Raw genomic sequence first — 22857 nt, forward strand, 5'->3', positions numbered from 1 at the left:
GACAAAAACAACAGAAACTTCTTGTCGCGGAAGCTGTAGTGTGTCACAGTGAGTCACACAGTGCCCTTTAGTGGTACATCCTTGCTTGCAGATGTTCATTGCAATGAGTCACTGGTCTTGGTCGAGGCCTCTGGTTTCTGCTACACTATCAATACTGGATCCTCACTGGAACTCCTTTTGGATATTCTGCTATTGCTCTGTGTTGTGGAGATCCTCCTTCCCTGAATAAAGGAGGACTGGTCTTCCAGGCAAGGGTATCCAGATAGCTGTGCTTCCTAGCTGGGACCTCCGAACAAAGGTCCACTTAGGTTGCTTTAAAAAGAAGTGAGTCTGAACTGGCAGGCATCAGTCATTTTCAGAACATGTTGGGAAGCATGTTCCTCAGTAGCCTGAGGAATTGTTTGGTTTTATCCTTGAGGGGAGAGGGCAATGGATAGTCCACGGAAAAAAAAGTTGAAACGTCCAAGTTTCTCAGGGACATTAGGAGCAGGAAGAATAACAAGTGTATAGGCTCGGGTCAATTTGCTGGCTGTGCATCAGCTTAAGAAAGAGATGCTTTCCAGGGTGGGTCTCAAGCCTCTGAGAACTTATCTCCAGAACCAAGACTTAGACAATCATCGGGGGAGCCGGGAGCGCCTAATGCTTCTGCTATGTAGCTCCCACAATACGGCTGGCGTTGCCAGTACTGTGACGCTGTGGAAATCCATGAAGACAGCCCTTGCCACTGGAAACAGAAGGTGAATAGTGTGGACTCTGGGGATGATGAGGCAGGGGAGGATGCAAAGGTGATGCTGGAAGTATTACTGCCTTGTCATCAGCAGGTCTCCAGCCTACCAGGAACTCCTGTTGGACTAAGTGGGGAGTCTGGGTAAGGGGTGACAAGGGGTCTGTTCCTTATTAGGGCTGGGCCCTGCTGTGAGCAGTGGCTTCAGTGCACTCCAGATGTGCATGGGCATCCAAGACATGTAGGCACCCCCTCCCCGGGGCAGGGATCAACACTGTGTGCCAAGGCCAAGTGCTCTTCACCCGAGGAGACTATTCTCACAGGGAGAGGGTAAGGGGTGGCTGTTCTCAACCTCCTGTAGGAGGGAGGTAGGCAAGTTTCTATATAAGAGGCCTAACAGAATCATCACCTAACAGATTTCTATAACTGTATATACCCACCCTTCTGGAAGATACCCTGGCAGCCCGAATGTAACCTAATGTGACTCCCTTACCCCTATGTTCCTGGCCTAGACCAGAGTTGAAGGTTGCCAGCTCTCAGAGTTCTGTCTTCCTAGACACCCCTAGACAGATCCCCAAATTTGCAATCCCCCTTCCCTCTGATTATAAGGTCCAGTGTTCCAAGGTCCAAGAGTTCTCTAGCATCAGACCCCCCTGCTCAGAACTGTTCTCCGCACACACAGGCACACACAGGCAGAGTTCAGTACATTTTCTCTAATGTCCTAGAGACATCACCAGGGAACTCTTCTTCTTTTACATGTGTACGGGGAGGGAGTTTGGGATGGCCCACCCTAGCCCCAAAGGATCACATGGTGACGCCCTCTGTGGGATTCAATTAAAGAGGACACAGCTCATGAGCTCAGTGCTTAAGGACACTGTCAGCTCTTCCAGAGGACCTGGGTTGAAATCCCAGAACCCACGTGGTAACTCCAAGATCAGACACTTCCACAAAGACTTGCTTACAGGCAGAACACCAATGCACATAAAAGTAAACAAACACAAACAAACAAACAAACAAAAAGAGGGCATAACCTAGGAAATGGATCTACCCTACCTTGTCACTCCTAGCTGCAGGGCCGCCTGAGTGTGGCTGCAGTTTCCTGGATCTATTCTGCTTGGCTCATCTAAATACTCAGAACCCCCTTCACCCCCAAATGTCCCCTTCTGACTTGAAGATGGGTGGCCATGAACTGAAAAGGCACAGGTCTTTTCAGAATACTTTCCATTGGAAGCACTTGTCTCCCCGCCTCCCCCCCCCAATAATTTTTGGCCCTTTCTTCCAAACTTAGAAGCACACTTCAATGCAGAAATTCTTTTCCAAGGAAGACGTATTATGAGTGTGATTTGGAGAACTGAGGATTCCCTACCTCCCGCTCCTCAGCCAGCAGTCAAGTCCAGAGGCCATAAGAAACTTCACCAAACTGTTACTTGTGTTTCCTTGCAAGAGCAGTGACAGAATAAATTGTTATTTTGTTTGGTTTTGTTTCCCATTTACAAAACCTTCCTGGGCCCCGACCCCAGGCTGCTGGCATTTTCATTAATGTTAATGTCTGCTGACCCCCCACCCTCCCCCTTTGACTCCAAGATAAATTGGCAACTCCAGACAAAGCCATGTGTGAGTGAGGGTACCCCGGAAAAGTCAACCTCTCAGGAAGGCTGCCTGGGCTGGGTAAGTCTGCCCCTCCCCCACCTCCCAGTCAACGGGGAATTTTTCATTTCAAATAAGAATGGGATGGGAAATACATTCTCCGAATAAGCAAATGCTTTGGAACCTCTGAGTCTCGACTTTTCCTTCTTAATTTCAGGAGCGTTTTTATTCAGAGATCAATTCTGCTAGAATATAATCAAATTTTAACTTCACAACAGAGGAAACACTCCGAGCTAAAATGTGATCAAACCATACAGATTCTGGCCTTGAAATCAACCTGCAATTTAAAAGGACGTGCATCTCCTTAGGCTGGGTCTGTGTGGAGTCACACTTTCCCCAAGAGATATTGTGTTTCTGTTTAAAAAAATTTTTCCCCAGTAAATTTTATTGCCCTCCCCACCGCAATCCCCAGCTTTCCCAGCTTAAGCATTTTATCCAGTTTAAACGATGGGGATTTAAATTGCTATTTTAGTGGAAGAGGCTTGATTAAAACCTGTGTCCTCATCAAATTATTGGACAGTGGTTCTTGGGCTCTGTTTACATTAGTGTCAACCTTAATTTAAATTCTGCATAACTATATTTGCTTCACTAAATGCATTTGCCGGGGACACACCACAAATTACTCTGCATTATGAGCAGAGTCTCTTTGTCTATCACAAAGTGTTTTGAAATTAGCACCATAAGTAACTAGCTGTAAGTGTCACTCGATCTCCTTAATGCCTCATTAATCAAACCCCATGGCAGCTGGTGTGATGTCCAGGCCCCTTACATATACGATCAGTATCACTTGTTCCTTGCGTTTGACCACAGTCTTTAAACTCGATTCATTATTTGTGAGTTTGCCCTCGCCCTTGGCGATGCTCCTCCCTCAGGGGCCTCCCAACACGGGCAGCTTTGTATCCACCCAGAAATTAGAAATAAAAACCCGGCATTCCTGTGTGGAAAGCCATGGGCTCCGGAGAAAGAAAATCTTTTTAGATGAATTATCCGCCGTGATTCACCATGATTTTTAGATATGTTAAGAAACCACACTGGGGGGGGGGGGAACCACACTGACAGGCCAGAGTTAGAGAAAGAAAAACGAATACATTTATCTTGGCTGGTAATATTCGCAGTTACAGCCTCAGTTCATGGAGAAATAGAACACATGTAGCCTGCAAATGTAATTGGAAAAAAAAAAAAAAACATGTACCTTTATTATAGGATATAATGGAGGTGGGCACTGAATACAAAAATTTTTAATGTCTGCTTACAAAAGAAAAATGAAAGAATTGGAACAGGACTTGAATGTGTCAGTACTTATTTTTAAGGTTATTATACATTCATATATGTGTGTAGAAAATCATAGCAAAAGATGACATTTGATAGAATCCTTTATTTTGGTCTTTTCATGATGTCATCAAACATTCGCAAATGTCTGGGCATCCCTTTCTCCCTGAAACACACACACCATAAAATGTAACACTCACCGGCATCACAATCATTTTCCAGCTTTGCTTGTGAACGTGTTAGAGGCCCTGCGAAGTGACGGTGTTGTAGGTGGCAGTTTCCCTGCAGGAGAGCGGGGAGGTGACACGTGGCCTCTGGCTGCCTGCTCACAGCTCACACCCACAGTGAGTAGGGATGAACAGGTGCCCCAGAAGCACCATGTGAGGTCGCCTCTTACAGAAGAGGGTCTCAATGGGAGGCCTTTGGCTTCCTGGCCTTTCCCTCTGACCACCCAGCAGGAAAAATAGACGGAAGAGGGTTTTCCCCACCGGTTTCGTTAGTGGGAAAAACAGACACAGTCATTCAAGCCTATAAAGCACCAAGACTTGCGTCAGGTGGGCTTTAGCAGTGAATTCTAATGCAGTCATAGCAAACCATTTTCTTTGGTGTTAATTTTTTTTGCCTTTTCACCTTATAAAATCATTTGTGCTAAATCAACCCTATTTTAATAGAAATAAACATCAGAGGAACCTCACTTCCAAAGCCAACTAGTGGCAAAACCCACCAAGTCGGAACATACCATGCAGCAGTGCAAAACCTCAGGTTTTGACTTTGAATTAACTCCGGAGAAATCAGCTTGAATGGAAAGTAGAGCTTAGGCTAACGTCCGCTTTCTTTTGTGATGATTAAGACACGAGCTCTAATTTTTTAAAAATTGTTATGTAGGCCGGGCGGTGGTGGCGCACGCCTTTAATCCCAGCACTTGGGAGGTAAAGGCAGGTGTATCTCTATGAGTTCGATTCCAGCCTGGTCTATAAGAGCTAGTTCCAGGACAGGCTCCAAAGCTACAGAGAAACCCTGTCTCGAAAAACAAAACAAAACAAAAAAAAAGAAAGAAAGAAAGAAAGAAAGAAAGAAAGAAAGAAAGAAAGAAAACAAAACAAAATGTTAGTGATTTATTTATTCTTATCTTATGTGCCTTGGTGTTTTGCTTGCATGTATGTATGTCTGTATGAGGGTGCCAGAGCCTCTGGGACTGAAGTTACAGAGAGTTATGAGCTGCCATGTAGGTGATGGGAATTGAACCCAGGTTCTCTGGAAAAGCAGCCAATGCTCTTAACCACTGAGCCATCTCTCCAGGCCTGTGAGGATGAGTGTGGGAGAGCAATGGTACTGATACTTAAGTGCAATTTACAGCAAATACAAATGCACGTTTTTCCCCCATCTCCAGGTCATCCTGTTCTTAATAACACATAACTAGCATTATACAGTTTGGAACAAATGAACTGTAGGAAGAAGAGCCCGAAATGATTTTCAGAAACAGAGAATTATAATTGACCAATTTTTAAAATCGACTCCTTCGAATTCTGCCCTCTTTTTAGCTGCTGAAGGAATCCGAAAATGCCCTAAAGCAGCTTCAAAACTAGTCTTCCCTACACAGCATACACAAACAACCCTCCCCTAGAAGGCAGCCTTTTTTGGCACACAAAACTGACCGTTCAATAAAACTGGCCCACAAAGATTGCATCTTATCCCAGCTTGGGTTTAAAAAGGAGAGAAAGAGAGGCATAAACCAGACATGGGCAATGTGAGAGTCCTCTCTCTGTCCCCTCCCCCTCAATTCTTCATTCCTTCCCTCCCTCCCAGTCCTCTGGTCAAAAAAGAAAAAAGCTGGTCTATGCCTGGTACAGTAAAGACACCCCGAGATTTAAGGGGATAAGTGAAGCCTTACTTAGCTGCAAGGCTGCAGCTGTGTTCTTATCTGGCCAAAGGAGACAGGGACAACAAAAGATCCCAAAGAAGGGACAGTGGATGCATGGGAAAGCCACTACCCCAGCATTGTGGTGCCCTTCTGCTGAGCAAATAGTTCAAACTGTCCGTTCCCATCTTCTATTCTCTGCCGGTTGGTTGTGTGCGACCCTGCATTTCATTGTGCAGGGAAGGTTGCTCGCTGGGCCCATAAGCAAACAGTCCAGCAAAGAGCGGGCCCTCCTCCCCTCTTCCCCGGAGAACTAGCATTTTTATTTCGGCTCCAAGCTGTCAAAGACCTGGAGAGTTGATGTCGGTGTCCTGAATTAATTGCTTTAAGCTGGAGCAAGCTCTAAGGGCTGCCAAATGTCCAGAAGATGTTTATTAATAACGTTTCCTCCAGGATTCCAGCTCAGAGCTGTCCCTGGATGGAGGCCTCTCGATGCTGCCACCCTCTCACCCCTGGCCTCCCCACACTCCAAAGGGAGTTGCCACCTTCAGTCACCAGGACAAAATTATAAATTGTCTTTGGTAAAAATAGACACCTCTGTAACAGGATGCTCATGAGGGGCAGATTTGTTCTCGTTCCTAATAGTCTAAATCGCAGAGGTCCCGGCTTGACTCTGAAGTGGGCTTCGGGAAGCAGACAGTTCCCAGGACACCCTTGGGTGCTGCTTACTTATCTTGCACAATTAACCAAAAGAACGGGAACAAAAAATGAAAATTATCGTGCCTTCTCTCTCCGTTCAACCTTCTTCTCCCAAGAAAATCCAGGCAGTCAGACAATACAGTGCGTTTTCAAGTTTTCCTGGGAGGGGGGCAGCCCCTTTAATAGAATGAAGTAATAAACCAATTTATATACCGATATAAGACCAGGATCGTGAGTGCCATTGTGTAATTTTCCACTTGACTTTTCATTATCTACCTGAACAAAATCAATCTATATGTATGGGATCAGCATACAATTCCAGAGATAAAAGCTGAATAAATGTGCTTTGCATATCCTGCAGATAAAAGACACAGTGCCTGGTGCCTTCTTCTGCAGGAGATGCATTTATTAAATAAATTGTTGTGTCAAGGAAAGAGCCAGACAACGTGGTATATCTTCAGTGTTGACTCCTTTGCCAGAAGTATCGATCCTGCAAATGAACGGTGGTTAATAAGTACCCTGCAGACCATATCAGGTCTTTCACCCTAGTTTGCCCAGAGTGCACTCAGGGTCAGTTTTCTTCCAACCAAACCTCCCCAAGACGGGCGGGGGTTGGGGGAAAGACTTCCCCTATTAAGACTGAGGACTTCAAGGGCCTCTGGAATCCTCTCCACAGGAACAAAGCACCCTGAAAATTCACACATATAAACCTTCACTTAGCAAGCACTCCAGCTTGTAAAGGAAGGGGAGGTGGCAGACTGCATGCTGGGGTTGGTGTGTTTTATTTTAAGCAGGTTGGGTTTCATTTTGTATGTTCTTCACCTGGGAATGAGGAACAGAAAAAGTCTCTCCGCACTGGCAAGGCAGAAAAGCATCACCTTGTTCCCCAACTACTCAATAGATGTTGATAGATGCTGAGTGGGGTTGGGTTTTTTTGGTAAATCCTCCTGGGTTGAGGAGCAAAAGCTTCAAAAATGGCCAGCCTGCCCTACCCTCCCAAGAGAGTCCTGCAGGAGCTTTTTCTATGCTTGTCCCTATTCACCTTTTTGAGAAGTATAAATTAACGTGCAACATTGGTCAAACCAACAGAGAAAGGTTCCCCTGGTGTGGGTAAGCAGGCACCTCCCATCACAGAATCGCTCTTGAGCTGGTAGACACTTCCTGGCCATGGAAGAGGACTCCTATCTCAGGTCAGACCTTGGGTCAGATGTTAAAGATTTCTAACAATGAGTCTCTCTCTCTCTCTCTCTCTCTCTCTCTCTCTCTCTCTCTCTCTCCTCATTGTTAATTTCTCATAAGATTTGGTAACTCTGGGGGAGATTAAATAACTTGGATAACTTCAGTTCTGCAAGGAGGTCAAATGGACACTTTCTGTTTTAAGATCTTTCCACTGACAATTCTCATGGCCGACGCTCCCTTGTGTCTGCATTTGCGTTCAGCACGGCACCCACCTGGGGCAGGCCCACCACCACTTGGCTCTGAGCCACCCTCATTTTGTCCCATTCCTCCAGTTAGATGCACTCAACACTTGGGAGAGTACGCAGGGCTATCTGACTGTAGTGTCATGATGGCCTTTTTGGGGACATTCTTGTGAGGGTCAAAGTTCAGCATGGGGAGAAGCTTCTGTTCTTCCTAAGTCCCATGGTGCTCTTAGGCAAACAGCCCTGCCAGTGTCCTTCCTCTGGCTCATCTTTTTGTTCCAGTAGCTGTGAATGAGCAAATCTAGAGAAAACAAGAGTGCAGCCTGCGGAGAAGGGACTGGGGCGAGAGCGACAAGAGTAACTCCAACACTCTAGCAGCTGAGGGAGGAGGATCACAAACTAGAGGCTAGACCAGGCTACAGAGTGAGATCTCCCCCCACAGAGAGAGAGAGAGAGAGAGAGAGAGAGAGAGAGAGAGAGAGAGAGAGAGACAGAGACAGAGACAGAGACACAGAGACAGAGACAGAGACAGAGACTTTTGATTCCAGCACTTGGGAGGCAGAGACATAAGGATCTCTGAGTTCAAAGCCAACCTTGCTATCATTTACAGAGTGAGTTCCAGGGCAGTCGGGGCTACCCAGAAAAACCAAACCAAACAAACAAACAACAAAGAAAAGTACCCCTGTTCCTGGTAGAATTGTATGAAAAAGGAAAAAGGGAGAGTCCTTCTGATGTCTTGTGTGAGGCTCCCTGTATCCTCACTACAGAAATGATCCTTCCTACCCTAATTCACCCAGATAGATTTTTATCAATGCTTTAATTAGCTAATTAAAATGGCACCAAAAAGAACAAGCAAAAAACAAACACATGAGTTTCACTTAGTCTACAGAAAATCAAAGAGGGGTTTTATATCCCCCTGGTCTCTATTTTAAAAAAATGTACTAGAACGAACAGGGGATTCCTATTTCCACAGTGCAATTTGCTCAAGCTGGACACTGTCACTGCTAAGTAATATAATAACTATCTTTGGCTGAAACAATGCTCCGTGTCTGATCAGAACCCTGACCCGGAGTTGCAACACAATCCATGCTTATGAAACAAGTATTTTCAAAACAGGAAGAACTGAATTTTTTTAAAGGTATTGTTGGTAACCACAGCTAATCTATCTTGATGCTATTTTCCAGGGGAGGAAACATAGACACTCAGAAGTCCAGTAAATATGTCTAAGTGCAGACATTCAATTAAATATGGAAGGGCAGAGAGTGGCTGATGACTTTGTCAGTTCTGGAATTTTAAGAAACCACGTGTTAGTAGTTCTGAGGCTTACAGAGCTCAGTACAGAAAAGAGAACCTAAGTAGCCATGCTGAGAGCTTGTATGTAACTCTTTGCTGGAATTAAAGCGACAGAGACAAGACAGCCAGCTGATTGTATGGTGTAATTTTTGGACCCTTTTAGAACCTGGGAAATAGTCTGATGATGTGTCTGCCTAGGTTTAAGTGAAACTATTTTTTTTGTCCAAAATAATGGCCTTATTCATCCTTTCCCAAGTGTGCATGGTATTAAAAAAAAAAAAAGAACCCAAACACAGAACATGCGCACTCAACTTTGCAGCAATTCCAAACACAAGCAAGAGTGCTGAAACATGGCTTGCCTAACAGCAAAGTCTCAGCGAATCCCTTCACAATGAGTTTGATGGAGAAATAAGAGATCAAAACAATGAAAAATTCATTTCACAGTTGCAGAGCTGGAGGCTTCTGTCTATCTTGTGGCTCTTTCATAGAAGTCGAATGGGGATGCTTTCCAGAGATGGTTTTCACTGGAAGGCAGAAGGTCGAGATTAAGTGCAACTGAGTTAAGCACGGTCCTCTATCAGAAGTTCTCACGCACCCCCTAGAACCAGGGACTAGATAAGAATGAAATCTCCACACCTGGCTCTAGGAAATGCCAACACCAACACTTCTTCAGGACAGGGTGGGACTCATTCAGGACAGTAAGTTCTAGAAATGGAGCCAGAAGAGAGAAACCCTGTATCCAGAAGATGCCTAGATCTTTCCACAGTACTGAGGTGGCTTTCAAGTGGTCCTGCGTCCAAAGAATAGAAAGGTAAATAAATTCTTATTTTGATAGCATACCGAATTCCTGAGTAATCTCACTGTAGAATACAATAGAGCTCAGACATGAGACACTTGATAATTCAATCTATTCTTACAGTCTACAAGCTGTTCAAGAAGGAAAAAAGCATAGAAATACATAAATGCATAATTTCTAAAATGATTTTTTACACATGATCCATGAAGGGCTGCTGTTATCACATTATATTACATTCTTCAATGTCTTTATTATTTAATAGTAACAGCTATGTGGGCTAGGAGAGTGGCTGGGTAATACAGCACGTGCTTAGATATAGGAGGCCTGGTTTCCAGCCTCAGCACTTCAAAGTAAATAAACAAATAACCCAGAACCTGCATATCCTTAATGCATTTCTTCTCTCTTGTTACTGAACACAAGAGCACATGTCGCCAAGGAGAGAACATGTTTCTTTTAAGGAAAAATGAAAACAGTTGTTCTGTTCTAAGCAGTGCTCGTTAACAAAGCATTTACTGTACTTCCCCGGCTGATCAGCCAGTCGCTTCCCAGCCGACCCCACACTGTCCCAGAGCAGCTGTGTCAGAGACATGGCTATACTGATGACGTTCACACATATGTCGGTCCTCTTTCCAGAAACTCTGAGAGAGGGCGGGGGATGGGAGGAGGTGGCGATTCACAGCCCAGCACAGGATATTCAACTCTCTGCTAAGCTGGATGTGTGTTTGAGGCTGTAGATCTGAAAGGCACTGTGGTTTTCTGCAGAAATCTCCATGCCTCATCTCAACCATCAGTTCAAATTTCAGGGTATTTTCTGGAGCCCAGCGCAGTGAACTGTTTTGCTCCTGAACCTATTAACGCTCCTTCACACCTTTCAAATGGTTCTTAGCGGCTGTCAATCAGCTCAGGAACACAAGGACCTCTGTCGATGTATGTGTATTTATGAAGTCACAGGATGTTGATGGAAGCACATGTATGCTCTCTGCTTTCCTGGAAAACAGGGGAAAGGCATGAACACTGTGGGAAACACACTAGCTGTCTTCTCTACTTTACAAAAGGGATAAACACCCATTTCAATAATTTAAGAAGAAAGCCATACAAATGAAGACTTGCCAGCCTGGTTTTGCAGAGGACTAGTGATAGATTCAAACAGTAAATACTGAGGTGAACTGTCTTCATAATTTGAGTTCCTTTTCCTTTCCAATAAATAAGTAATTAAATGAAGAAGAGTCAGCAAAGGGAGAGGGCAGACCGCTCAATCAGGACAAAAAGTAATTTCCCATCCAAGAAGGGATACTTGATTTCGGAATCACAGCTACAGCTATGTCTATCTTAACTAAAAAGTCACCGCAGGTCTCCCAAAGTGGGCCCGACTGATGACACATTGGACATAGATTTTTGGTCAAGTGAAGAGAGTTTTGAAACTCTATGTTCTGGCTTGGATGGAATTAAATAATACGGGTGATTTTCAGTGTTCATTTTGAATCCAGCTTGTTTACTTTTTTCCCCTATTTTTGCTGTTCTGTGGCTGTACAGATGGTAACATTCTCATACTGGGCACCCCGAGAAGGTCACATGCTTCGCATCAATGGCAATTAGTTCGCTTTTTAAAATGGAAAATGTCATTAAGTTCTTGAATAATTCAAGAGTGGCGGTCACAATACAGTGTCCCTTTTGGGGGTCTTTATGGTGCAAATGACAAAACAAGGCGATGCTATCAGTAAGAGTAGATCTAAGGTTTACAATGTAGCTCTATTTAGTGTGACAGGAAAATTAAATTACAGGAGGCACTCATTCATTGTCACCCGTTAACAGGCTTGGGAAAATTGTGGATCCCCGGGGGCAAATCACTGACAACGTAGGAGGGAACTGAAAATATTTCATTTTAATTGGTTGCTGTTTCCTTTGCTTGGTTTTGAAAACAACACACACACACGCGATCAGCGCAACACTCTTTGGAAAAGGGTTCCGGAATCTCCCCAACTGGAACTTACGGGATCTGCCCAGGAGCCTCAGGCTGTCTTCTAGGCGCGGTGGCACAGTTCTGCACCGTTGGGGTTCCTGGAAAAAAAAATAGACCGACAAGTTTCGAGTGAAAACCGGCTTCCGCTGTGCCCACGGCTGGACAGGAGTTATCGTTCTGTAACTGGGGCTGGCAATCGGACCACCAGGTCTGGGATAGCCAGGAGGGAGGAAAAAATGACGCACAGGCCGCTCAACCATCTTCCTCTCCAGAGAAGAAAAAGTGAGGTTGCTCTTTGCGACCGCGGGCTAGAGTCAAGGATCTTTGGGGCCGGAGGGGGTGGGCAAGTGTCGGAAGGGAGAAATGAGAATCTTCAGAGGTCACCAAGTAACATGAAAGTTTATTCTACCCCACGTTAGCACAGCCTGGCCACTGCGGGGGGTCCCCAGCACCCCTCACTTAGAACCCAGGTGGACGTGGGTTGGTCTGGCTGACACTTGGCCCAAGACTGTTTCTGAAAGCTGCTTGACCTTGGCACCTGAAGCAGAGACCAAGTTTGGTTTTCCCAGGGACCCGAAGGACGTGGGGGAGGGGAGGAAGAGAAGTAAAATGCCCACTGTGGGGACAGTGGAGTAGGTCTGGTCTCGCCCGGATGGCTATCAAGGCCGACAAGGGTGGGTTCTCCACATTCTAAAACTTGGAGCGCTGGGCCAAAGGTTGCCCCTCTCACCTGCCGCGATCCTGCTTCTCTCGCTCTTTTATTTACCCATTCTCCCCGACAATAGGCGGGCGTTTTCCTTTTCTTTTGGCCCTGCGGCGTCCCAGTGGACTGTGAGCTCCGAGAAGAGAAGCCTTCATTCCACCTGGGCCCCACTGTCTCTCAGGAGTTTGATCTGCAGTGGTCGGCTACTTGGAAACCACCAGGGCCGCCCCGGCGGCTCGGCTCGCCAATCCACAGATTGAGAGTCGTGGCCCATGCGAGTTGCGTGGCTTCTAGGGCCGGGGCCGCCTGCAAGCGCCGCGCACCCCTGAGCGTGCCAGAGGAGTACAGCAAGCGCTGCTCAGCTCCGAATATGAATCGGGGATGCTGAAGCAAGCCTGATTTTAGGGACACATGGCTTAACGGGGGCAACTTGATATTTAAGAAAAGCTATGTTCTGGAAAAACAAAGTGTGATTTGTTATAGTGGTGGACGGTTTGTACCCAGAGTGGACAATATTTTCTGGTAAAATTAAAGAATTAGTCCATGGAAGTGGGGAGACGACGGTGAGAGGGCAATTTAGACACTCTCCGTTATTTTTAAAAAAATATTTCCATTTAAGCAAACACTCTGGAACTCCTGGGTACTATAATTCCAAAGGCAATTTTCTCTGCTTTTAATTTGATTTGCATTTTCCAGCTCTGATAGTATTCAATTTCATGGCTGAATACACATGTAAACACAGATAGATTGTGTTTTTTGCCGCTTGCACCAAACAGAATTTCTGTCTCAGTGTCACGGGAGTTTACTGTGTGATAAAAAAAAATATCAGCAAGTTTCCCCTAAATTGTTTTTCAAAGCTTAGCGTGGCCTTGCCTGGGCTTGGGAGGTGGTGAGTTGGTTAATGTGGGTCCTGGGTACCAGTACAGAGAAAGTTCGGGACAGTCACCTCGCACTCCCAATAAGACTAAAAGGTGAACGAATTCCCTTCCCACAGAGAACATTTGTAGTTTTGTCCAGAAATATTTTCAATGTTGTACCGAACTTTTCTAAACAATCTAAAAATAACAAATAAATGTGCTTCCTCCAGCAATTTCTTAATGTAGTTTTATTTTAGCTCTAAAAAGAAAAGTATTAAATATTTCTAAAAGTCTTTGCAAGAACAGTTTAGCTAGCATTGACCTTTTTTTGGTCAAACGTACAATTAAAAGAAAGTTTATAAAATCCAAGTGAGTAATTCATTTTATTCATATCACAAGTACATAGTGCTGCCAGTGACAATGGGAACAGAGTGTGTCAGTCAGCTGGGAACAGCAACACACCAAACACCAGTGTGAAGGCAGCCAAGTCTTTCTTCTCTGTATTGCTCAGGGTATGAACCAGGCGCTCCAGACATCATAGAAAGAAATAGTTGAGAATGATTGAACAGGCAGATAGATGGGCCCAAAACATTAAAGTTTCAAATGCATTTTTGTAACCTCTTTGAAAACTATCCTTTAAAATGAAAAGAGCAAAGAAGTTCTATGTTTTGGTTTCTCCAGTGAATCTTTATATTAAAAAGTGTTATCTAATCTCAAGAGCAATTCTCTATTTTTCTAAACACAATATGTAGCTTTTTTTATTCCAGCCCTGGGGATTGAACTCAAGGCCTTGCCCGTTTTTAGTCAAGCAGTCTACCAACTGAACTACGCCTCAAGCCTCATCATTCACTGAAAAAATAAATTTACCTTCTTGCTGTTCGTTGCTGCAGACAAGCCATACTGTTAAACTACGTCTAGTTTAAACTTTAAAAATCTGTAAGTTGAAAATGCTTTTTGTTTTATTGTTAATTAGTTATTTCACCGGCACAATTAGTGACTTCTTAGATTTAAAAGCGCTAGGAGTTTTGCAAGCTGGGAAGAACTGATTTCAAACTGACGACATTTGAAGGCACTTTTGCTTGTGGTTAGCTGATAATAGCAATTCAGGAATAGAGCCGAGGTGATCTCATTGGAAAAGTATATTTTTATCCCATGAACGGAGGCTAGACAAATATGACAGGAGTTCCATTTTATTATATCAGCCTTGGAAGAGAAAGCTTCTGAATTTAACAAAAACAAACAAACAAACAAACAAAAAAACCACCAATCACTACAGATTAACTGTACAAAGGTGAGGAAAACTCACACATTTAACTTTCTTGAAACATAATTATTGAATTTTAAGTTATAATCCTTCAGAGTATGTACTAAATTTTTGTATTGCTTTGGTTGACCGGCAATTACATCTGCTTTACACAAACAGATGACAATGTATCCCCCTCACCAGAGCAATCCCTTCTGGCAAGTTTAAGGTAGAGCAGGAAGGAAAGGGCCACTGGTGGCTGGCAATATTGAGCATCAAACATCTCTCCCTTTTCCACTTCTAAGGGAGGACAAATGGGGATCTCGTTAAGGTCATTAAAATGCAATGTTCAGAGTGTGGCTTTGCCACTTTATTTGACCTTCCCCGCTCCCCAAATACCTGATTGGAGGACCCAAGGTTGCCTTGTATGGGTACAATGAGGATTGTAAATATGGCACACATGTGCCCCAACTTTGTTCTGCAAGGAGGTTATTAAAGACTAACCTGTTGGGTCTTCAAGGGAATGGGGAGGAATGGACCCATCACTTGGGAAGTCCCCGTGAGTACTTTATCTAGGTTTTGCAGAACAAAAGGTTCAAAAGAACACTTCCCTTACAGATTGGGAAGCCTGGGTTCGGTTGCCCTTTAGGAGTGCTGAGCACCTTAAGATGAAGGCCTAGTGCCCGGCTGCTAGAGGGAGGGAGTTAACTAAAAATTGCATAAAGTAAAGGAAATGCAATCGAGTTGCCCTTGCAAGAGGTGTGAGAAGGAAAGGTAAGACAGAAGGGAGGGAAGAATGGGGGAGGAGGAGAGATGGGGGAGGAGGAGGAAAACGAAGGAGGGAGGAAAGAGAGAAAGAGACTGGAGGTTGGGAGTTGGGGGCGGGGACTGAGATCCAGTGTCCTCCAGGGAGAAACCCTGTAGTTACTGTTAGTTGCACACCCAGAAAAGACAAAATCTAAGCAGTGTTTTCCACTATCAATGAAGGAATAGGCCTGGGGTCCAGGGCTGACCTCCCTGGATAATCTTCGGCGTTCTGATGACTGCAGATGAGTTCCCGAGTCTAGTTCCCAGCCAGGGCTCTATGCTGGGTGCTAGGAGCAGATAGGACTCAGCTTGCTCAGAGCTTTGGAAAGGAATAGACTTGGGAGTGGGGCAGTGTGTGTGTGTGTGTGTGTGTGGCGGGGGTGGGGGTTAATTGCTTGCCTGGGTGAATCAAAATGTCCTTTTAAAGCAAAGGAATCAAGAGAGACTGGCCTTTAATTGGCAAACTCTTCTGGTGAAAGAGGGGTATTAATTAAAACCTAAGAGGACAAAGTATAAATTGCGTACCCTTCCCTACTTGTCCATCCCATTATCAGTTCCCCCAATGGCATCTTCTCTGTTTCCACTGTCTTCAAAGGTTTCCATTCATATGGGTCTCATGTACTCATCTTAATCTAAGACCTCAGCTAGCCCATTTAGAGTGAGAAGTAGATTTGATTCTAGAATTTGGCGCATCTCCACAAGCTGACCATCCCTGTCCATGGAGTCCACTTTTGAGTCCAGTCACCTAAGAGTCTTCTGAAATGTCACAGTGGAAAAGACGAAGACTGCAGAAAATCCCAGACATGGCCCTAAAAATAAGGAGACCTTGGTGCTGAGGCTGAGCACTATTTGGAGGAGGATAAGGGCCTCTGCCCAGTTCCATACTGCGTCACCAGGGTTTGTCCAAGCGGATATTAAACCTTCACCATAAGGCATACCCACATGCAGCCCAGTGGCATACTACCTGCTGGTTCCTTGCTGACAACAGCTCCCCCCAATCCGACACCACGTTGCAGGGTCAATTCCTCCATGAAAGACATATAAACCATGGTGCCAGGCCAGCATCCCCACCAGGAGTCTGAGCTGGAAAGCAGGTGTTTACTAGATCTGCATCTGTTTGTAAGTCCTGAGAAAGATAAGTGCTGTGGGGGGCAGGGACTTTGCTTCTCTGTCAGCTTGGAGGAGCATGGGGGGAGGGGAGACCGAATGTGGGCGGTACATGCAATTGTCTCTGTTGTCACCTGTGTCATCAAGTCACCAGGTGCAGGTCAGGAGGAGGTCAGAAGCAAGACTGGCTTTGAACATTCCTGGACCCTGCTGTCAAGATCTCCTGGCAAGGAATAAGGCCGGCTGAGAAGCTGCAGTTCTGAAATAATTTGCCAGTGTGCATTGTTCTAAGTCCTCACGGCTGCCGGTGGTCTCTGCCCCTGGCATTTTCTTTTTCTCTGGCATTTTGTCTTTCTAATCACAATTCAAGAACCATCTATTTAGCTGCTGAGTCGCTGTCACCTCCTTTCCTGCCTTACCCAACTATCCCAGAGTTAGGTGCAAAGAAAATGTAGCTCAGATCTGGCTGACCTTGAAGGACCGCAATCCCAGGCCAATTCCATCGTAGAAACATGACTCAACTTAACCTGGGAAACTCCTGTTCGAATCTCTACTAGGACAAGGGGTGGCATCTCTTCTATTCTGCAACATGGCCTCTAAGATTTATTTTCCCTTGTGCCTTCCAATTTTCTCCTAATACTTTAGACAACCTCCTCTCCTCAGGAGACTCTGGAATTCTGGGAAGACAGGCTTCCTACTGCTTGGGAGCTGGGGGTGTCCAAGCGTAGTGACATTCTGAAGCTTTGGAAAGTTGAAAGATTACTGGGGTGAAATACAAATCATCTGTCCCAGATGGAGAGCTGAGAGGCCAGTGCTGAGGAAATTCCCAAACTCTAAGCCCCAGGAGCGTTACTGACTTCCCTCAGGAAATGACAACGCATCACAGGGTTGGTGGCAAGTGGAAAGCTCCACTCAGTAAGGGAGGGACTGAAGAGAGTTGTGATGAGCAAGATCAGGGTGCCCTGTAGGGTAAGGGCCTATAATGATGGGAAAATGGGGGGATTCCTGCCAAGAAATGGGCTCCCTATTCTGGGAAGAAGGCAAAATTTCTCAATTGGCAAGACATAGAGTGGAAACTATACCTTCTCTTAGTAGATCAGAACTGCAGGGAGGAACAGAGAGCACTGGTGAAGCCGATCTTACTTTAGAACAAGCTAAAGGTAAGGTAAACAGCGTGAGCAGAACTGTATATTTTGTATATGAGAAGCACTGTAGTATATATATATATATATATATACATATATATATATTCTGCATGCAGATATGGAATCTAGAGTCTCATACTAGGCGCACACTCCTCACTCCTATGCCATTTCTTGGTTAAAGATGCTACTTACTTCACAGAGCTCTCTATGGCCCACGTCCTGTCCTGGCTTACGCTTTTCCCTCATTCCTTCACAGAAAATGCCACCTATTTCTCTGTTCTTTCCAGTTCTCTACCCCACCCTCCTCATACCTCTCCTCCTACCCTCCAAACACTCCAAGATTACGTTCTATATTTTTAAGTATCGCATGTTTAACATTCATGGTTTCAAATTAAGAATTTGATGCTTTGCCTTAACCAAGGAAGCAACAGCCAAGAGAACTCATTATACAGTTATGTCTGTATAAATGTAGATCAAATTCCTAAGAAGCAAAGAGGTTCACAGACACATAGATAGCTCTGTTTCGGTCTCTATAGCTTATGATCTAATAATACACCCCCAAACATCTGTGCATTCTTGTGGCTTTCTTATCCTTTTCAAATAAATGAAACTGGGGGAAACTAATTTTATATGGGGGAAGGAAATTGGTTCCGAACCATTTAAACACATGTGAGCAGAATTACAAAAGCAAAGCGACCTTTTAAAAAGCAACACATTCACGATTCACTCCAAACTTCCGATGTAGCCAGTAAAGCCCCAGCTCATGAAGTAAACCTAGACTTCTTTACACATTTGTGATGCTGACATTTCGCTTCTAGGCTAAAAATGTTTAAGTCGAGAATACAGTGTTGCTGACATCCTCACCTAACAATGCTTCGGGATTTGCTAATTTGCAAAATGGAGTTAAATCCAGGTATGAATGTAACTTAATTTGTTTTGTTTCTTTTAGCACCCCTTGCTATCGGATTCATCATCTAACAGTGAAATAAAATACACACACACGGGCGCATGTGCGCGCTTGCACACGCACACATACACACGGTGCTTTTTAAGGTGAACCCAGGTGGTGTTCATGTAGATGTCACAACGATGTCTCAGTGTTGACAATAGCTGCCACTGACTTAAAATTAAGCATGACATTCTAAAGACAAGCTTAGAAAACACCTCTGCTCTCTTCACCTGCTCGGAGAGACTCTCCCCCGAAGAATTTGCAGAAGTTCTGGAATGGATTCCTAGAGCACAGAGCTGAGGGGGAGGGGAGAGGAGGCATCACTTCCAGTCTGGAGATAGGGACCGGGACGGGAATTACAGCTTGTAAAAGAAGCTTCCATCAGTCTCCCAGGAGACAGCCAGCTTCTACTTGGGTGTTCCCCGCTTGTTAGCCTCAGCCATAATTGGTCTTTCCTCCCATCCCACGTTGTTGGTTTTCTGTGTGTGGCTTTTGGTGTGAGCGTGTTAGGTCATCAACAAATACAATGGGAGGAGGGAGTGAGGGAGACACACATTATTGTTTTAAAGAAGAAAAGAAAAGGGATAAGAGAGTGGGCAGGAAGGCTGTGAGCAGAATGGGGAAGATGCCCCAGGATTTAGGCTTCCGAGGCAACCCCTGGAGTGACAGAGAGTATGGGAGTTTTGTCAAAAAGAACTCAGGCCTACTAGGAGCAGGAGCCCTACTGAGCTCCCTCAGGAACACATCAATTTCTTATTGTTTTTCTTTGATATGGAAGTGCCCCTCCATATCGAGGATTTCTCATTAATTTTATTTTTTATTCTAATCTGGTATTTCTGCTTGGAAAGGCATGATAAGTCCTAAAAAAAAAAAAAAAAAAAAAAAAAAAAAAAAAAAAAAAAAAAAAAAAAAAAACAAAAAAAAAAAAAAAAAAAAAAAAAAAAAAAAAAAAAGCAAGCAGAAGCTCCCAGTTGGGCCAGACACAAAAGGCTCTCCACCTTTCTCCTTCCACATCTGATCTTCTCCTCCATTCCCCAACTCCTCCCCACAAAGAAAACCTCTCCTGGAGTGGAAGAGTGTTAAAAAAAATATATCTGCAGTCTAGTCTAAGGCCACTGCAGAGATAGGTGCTTTCTTAGTTCAAGAAGGGTAGAGACACAACTCAGAGTTTTTTGCTCAAGACGGGGATAGGTAAGGTCCTGAGATTTTGTGATATATATTTACTGTCAAAAACAAAACAACAACAAAAACCTATTAGACCCAGTAAGAAAGTGGTCAGAAGAGTAATTAAAGTTGCAAACTTTTGGTGGCTTTTCCCCTTATTTTGGATTTAAATTTTTTTTTTCACTTGAGGACTCCTGGCTGGCCTTGGTTGCTATGGTGCTGCAGCCAGGGCCATGTCATCACTGTCTTGACACAACAGAGACACCTCAAGTCTGAACCCTTGTTATTTTGCTACCATAAGAGAATCCTGACCGGAATTGAGGCTACTGGATGGTCTTCTTTCCTTCCTTCCTTCCTTCCTTCCTTCCTTCCTTCCTTCCTTCCTTCCTTCCTTCCTTCCTTCCTTCCTTCCTTCCTTTCGGTTGGAAAGGGAGTCTGTCTGTTCTGTGAGACAGGTCTTGAGATCCTTGTGTGAATATTAGCCAGTCTCTCTGCAGGGCACGTCTGGGTCCACAGAAGCTGGAAGAATGGGGGCCATCCTTAGCGTTCCCTTTGTTACATACTGTATTTTGCCTAGGGAGAACATAATCCGTCCGGGTCCCTGCTTTGCAGGATCGGGGAGCCCTGCTATAGGGGCCCTTGCTCCTCCGGAGAGGAAGCACCCCAAACTAACACGATGGGGCGGAGGGGGTAGGGGACAACAACAATAAAAAAACTGACAGTGGCTTCAAGGTACCTCCAGGTACGTCCTTTGGCAACCGCCTTCCCCAGGCCCTATTAAGCCTTCTCTCTCCCCTCCCCACAGCGCCCCACTTCCACATTAAAAGGCCCCAGAGCACTACGGACTGCCTTCTCTGTACAACGCCGTGAGGAGAAGGGCGATAAAGATCGGGCGTTTAAATTGGCCATTTGAAAGATTACATCTCTTCACCGAGGGTCTTTCTTTCTAAACTCTCACTGAATTGAGGGCCGTGGCTACTCTGCACCGATTCTCAAAGGCCGGACACTTTTTAATTCCGCCGTGGAGTGGGCAGGGCTAGGTGACCCGGCACCATCAAAGGCTCGAGGGAAGGCCGTGGGGCGACACTCGTCTAATGACAAGTAATTGACGGATTCGAAGCCCTGCATTACCAGCGGAATGGGGAGGCATTAATTATTTAAAAACGATTAGCCTCGCTGTGTGTCCTGCAGGCTTTCCATCTCGTTCGGGGAAGACAACCAGCCAGGCACACCAGGCGGAGCCCCAGCTTGGAACGCTGCAGAGGCTTTTCAGTTGGCCTCCAGTGTCCATAAAGTGGGCCCACAGCCTGGGATGCAAGGGCAGGACCGGAGGGTGTGCCTAGATTGCTCATTTTCGGAGGTGCCCTTGTAGCATGGACCCAGAGGGTCCGGTGGACTGTTTCTGCCTACTGGATTCACTGTCCGCAGACGGCAGTGCAACCTGGAATAGACTTCCAGTTAGGGTGGAATGTTCTGTTCACCTAGTGTGTCTCATCCTTTGTTGAAAGTCCCAGTGAACCTAACTGGAAGTGGGTTTCTTTCAATGCCAGGCACCTAGGTGTTTACAGCAAAGATCCTGGGAGAAGGCCGGTTTAAGAAAGAATGGAGGGACTGACAGACCACCGAAAAGATGATTTTCTTTTTCTTCTCCCACCCCCTACCTCCCGCTGATGGGCATAGAACCCTAAGCTTTACCTACAAGACAATCGTCTATTTCTGGTCTGCCCTCAAAAGTCTAGCATACTGTATTTTCAACAGGCTACAGTGGAAGCTAGTTTAGGAGATGTCGGCGGCACCTTCCCGAAGGCAGCCGAAAGAAGCGCTGGAGTCTAGTTTGTCTTCCAAAGTTCTGTTCTTCTACCCCTACACGCTCAAGTGCTACACCCCGAGCACGCTCCTGCTTTAGGGCAGCGCGACTAGGTTGTTGTAGAGCAGGGATGATAGACGACCCTGCGGCAATGCTTTGACTTTCTCTGCTGGGCCCAGCTCCTGACCCAGGGGGCTCTCTGCGGCCGGAAAAGCCAGCGCCACTTCTTGCGGGCAAGAGCTAAAGTGACTTCCAGGAAAGGCGCTGTCCCCCCCTCCCTGCACCCGTTTGGAGCTGCCTGGTCTGCCAGGATCCGGGAAGCGGCAGAGAACAGAACTCAGAGACGCACGCGCCCCGCACGCTGTGGCCTTCGCTTCTCAGGATCTTTTAGTTTCACGCACACACCGGCTGTACACCAATCTAGATTATGAGACCGAGGCGGACTCATGCCTCCCAAACACAGCTCTCAGGAAACTAACCGCTCTCCAACCATATGGCTGCAGGAACCAGTCCCCATTTCCCATCGCCTCGGGAATCCACCCAGACTGCTAAACTGTTGGGAGTTTTAAACTCCTAGACTTTTTGATCTTCTAAGCCACGGTGCAGTCTCGAATCTCCCACTCCCCCGCGAAAACGCTACTTCCCAACCCCCTGGGTCTTCATCTGCTGGGTGCACCTCCCAGTCCTCATAGAGGCACATGAGTTCGCGCTTGACTGGGGGAAGGGAGGCATGTGGACCTGAGTGGGGGGCGGACTCTGTGCGGGGTGCCCGGGCGTGGCCCCCCGAGTGGGCGCGCTCCCTACCTGTGGTGGCCTGCGGGCAGGCGGGCGTCGGAGCGTCCTGCGCTCGGAGGGAGGCGGCGGACTGCTCCTAGCCGAGGCATCCCTGCATTTATTTGAGCTCAAACCGAGCGACTGTTGACTTTAGCACACAAAGCAAAGATTTCACTGCCCGCTAGTTTAAAAATGAATATTTTACCAAGATATCGATCAGCGTTATAAAATTCAGTTAAGTACAATGGGATCCTGGAAAAAAAAAAGGAATAATAAAGGAGGGGGGGAGGCAATATAATATCTGTGCAAATTTGCTGAAGTGTGACGTGGCATGGAAAGTTTACCCTCCTGGAATTCGGATCTAGAATGTTTTTTTCGGTTGTTTACTGACTTTGTTTATTCACAGATCACGGTTGCTTAAACCCTGAGCAAGGAAGGCGACGGGCAACCGGAAGAAAAAAGGGGGGGTAGCCGCTGCACCCTGCAATGTGTCGAGTTGCGGGGGGGGCATCCCTAAGCTTCTAAACTTGGAAACTAGGGGAGGGAACGGGGGGGGGGGTAAGACACCAGAGAAGGGCAGAAAAGCCTCCAGGGCACAGCTCCCCTACAACCTTTTTATGTATTCGCACAGAAC

General features: G+C 45.7%; 1 long non-coding RNA gene across 1 annotated transcript; it reads right to left on the reverse strand.

Moving 5' to 3' along the window:
* Nucleotides 1-4751: 4751 nt before the first annotated feature.
* Nucleotides 4752-22412, reverse strand: LOC126512025 (uncharacterized). The gene is made up of 4 exons (XR_007594889.1): nucleotides 22254-22412; nucleotides 11699-11765; nucleotides 9548-10694; nucleotides 4752-9435 (listed from the first exon to the last, which is right to left on the reverse strand). It is a non-coding gene; the product is annotated as an uncharacterized lncRNA (long non-coding RNA).
* Between the last annotated feature and the right edge of the window lie 445 nt (nucleotides 22413-22857).

The sequence above is a fragment of the Alexandromys fortis genome, unplaced genomic scaffold (assembly GCF_014885135.2).
Source record: "Alexandromys fortis isolate MF-2015 unplaced genomic scaffold, M_Fortis_MF-2015_v1.1 scaffold_115, whole genome shotgun sequence".
In the NCBI taxonomy this organism is placed as follows: Eukaryota; Metazoa; Chordata; class Mammalia; order Rodentia; family Cricetidae; genus Alexandromys; species Alexandromys fortis.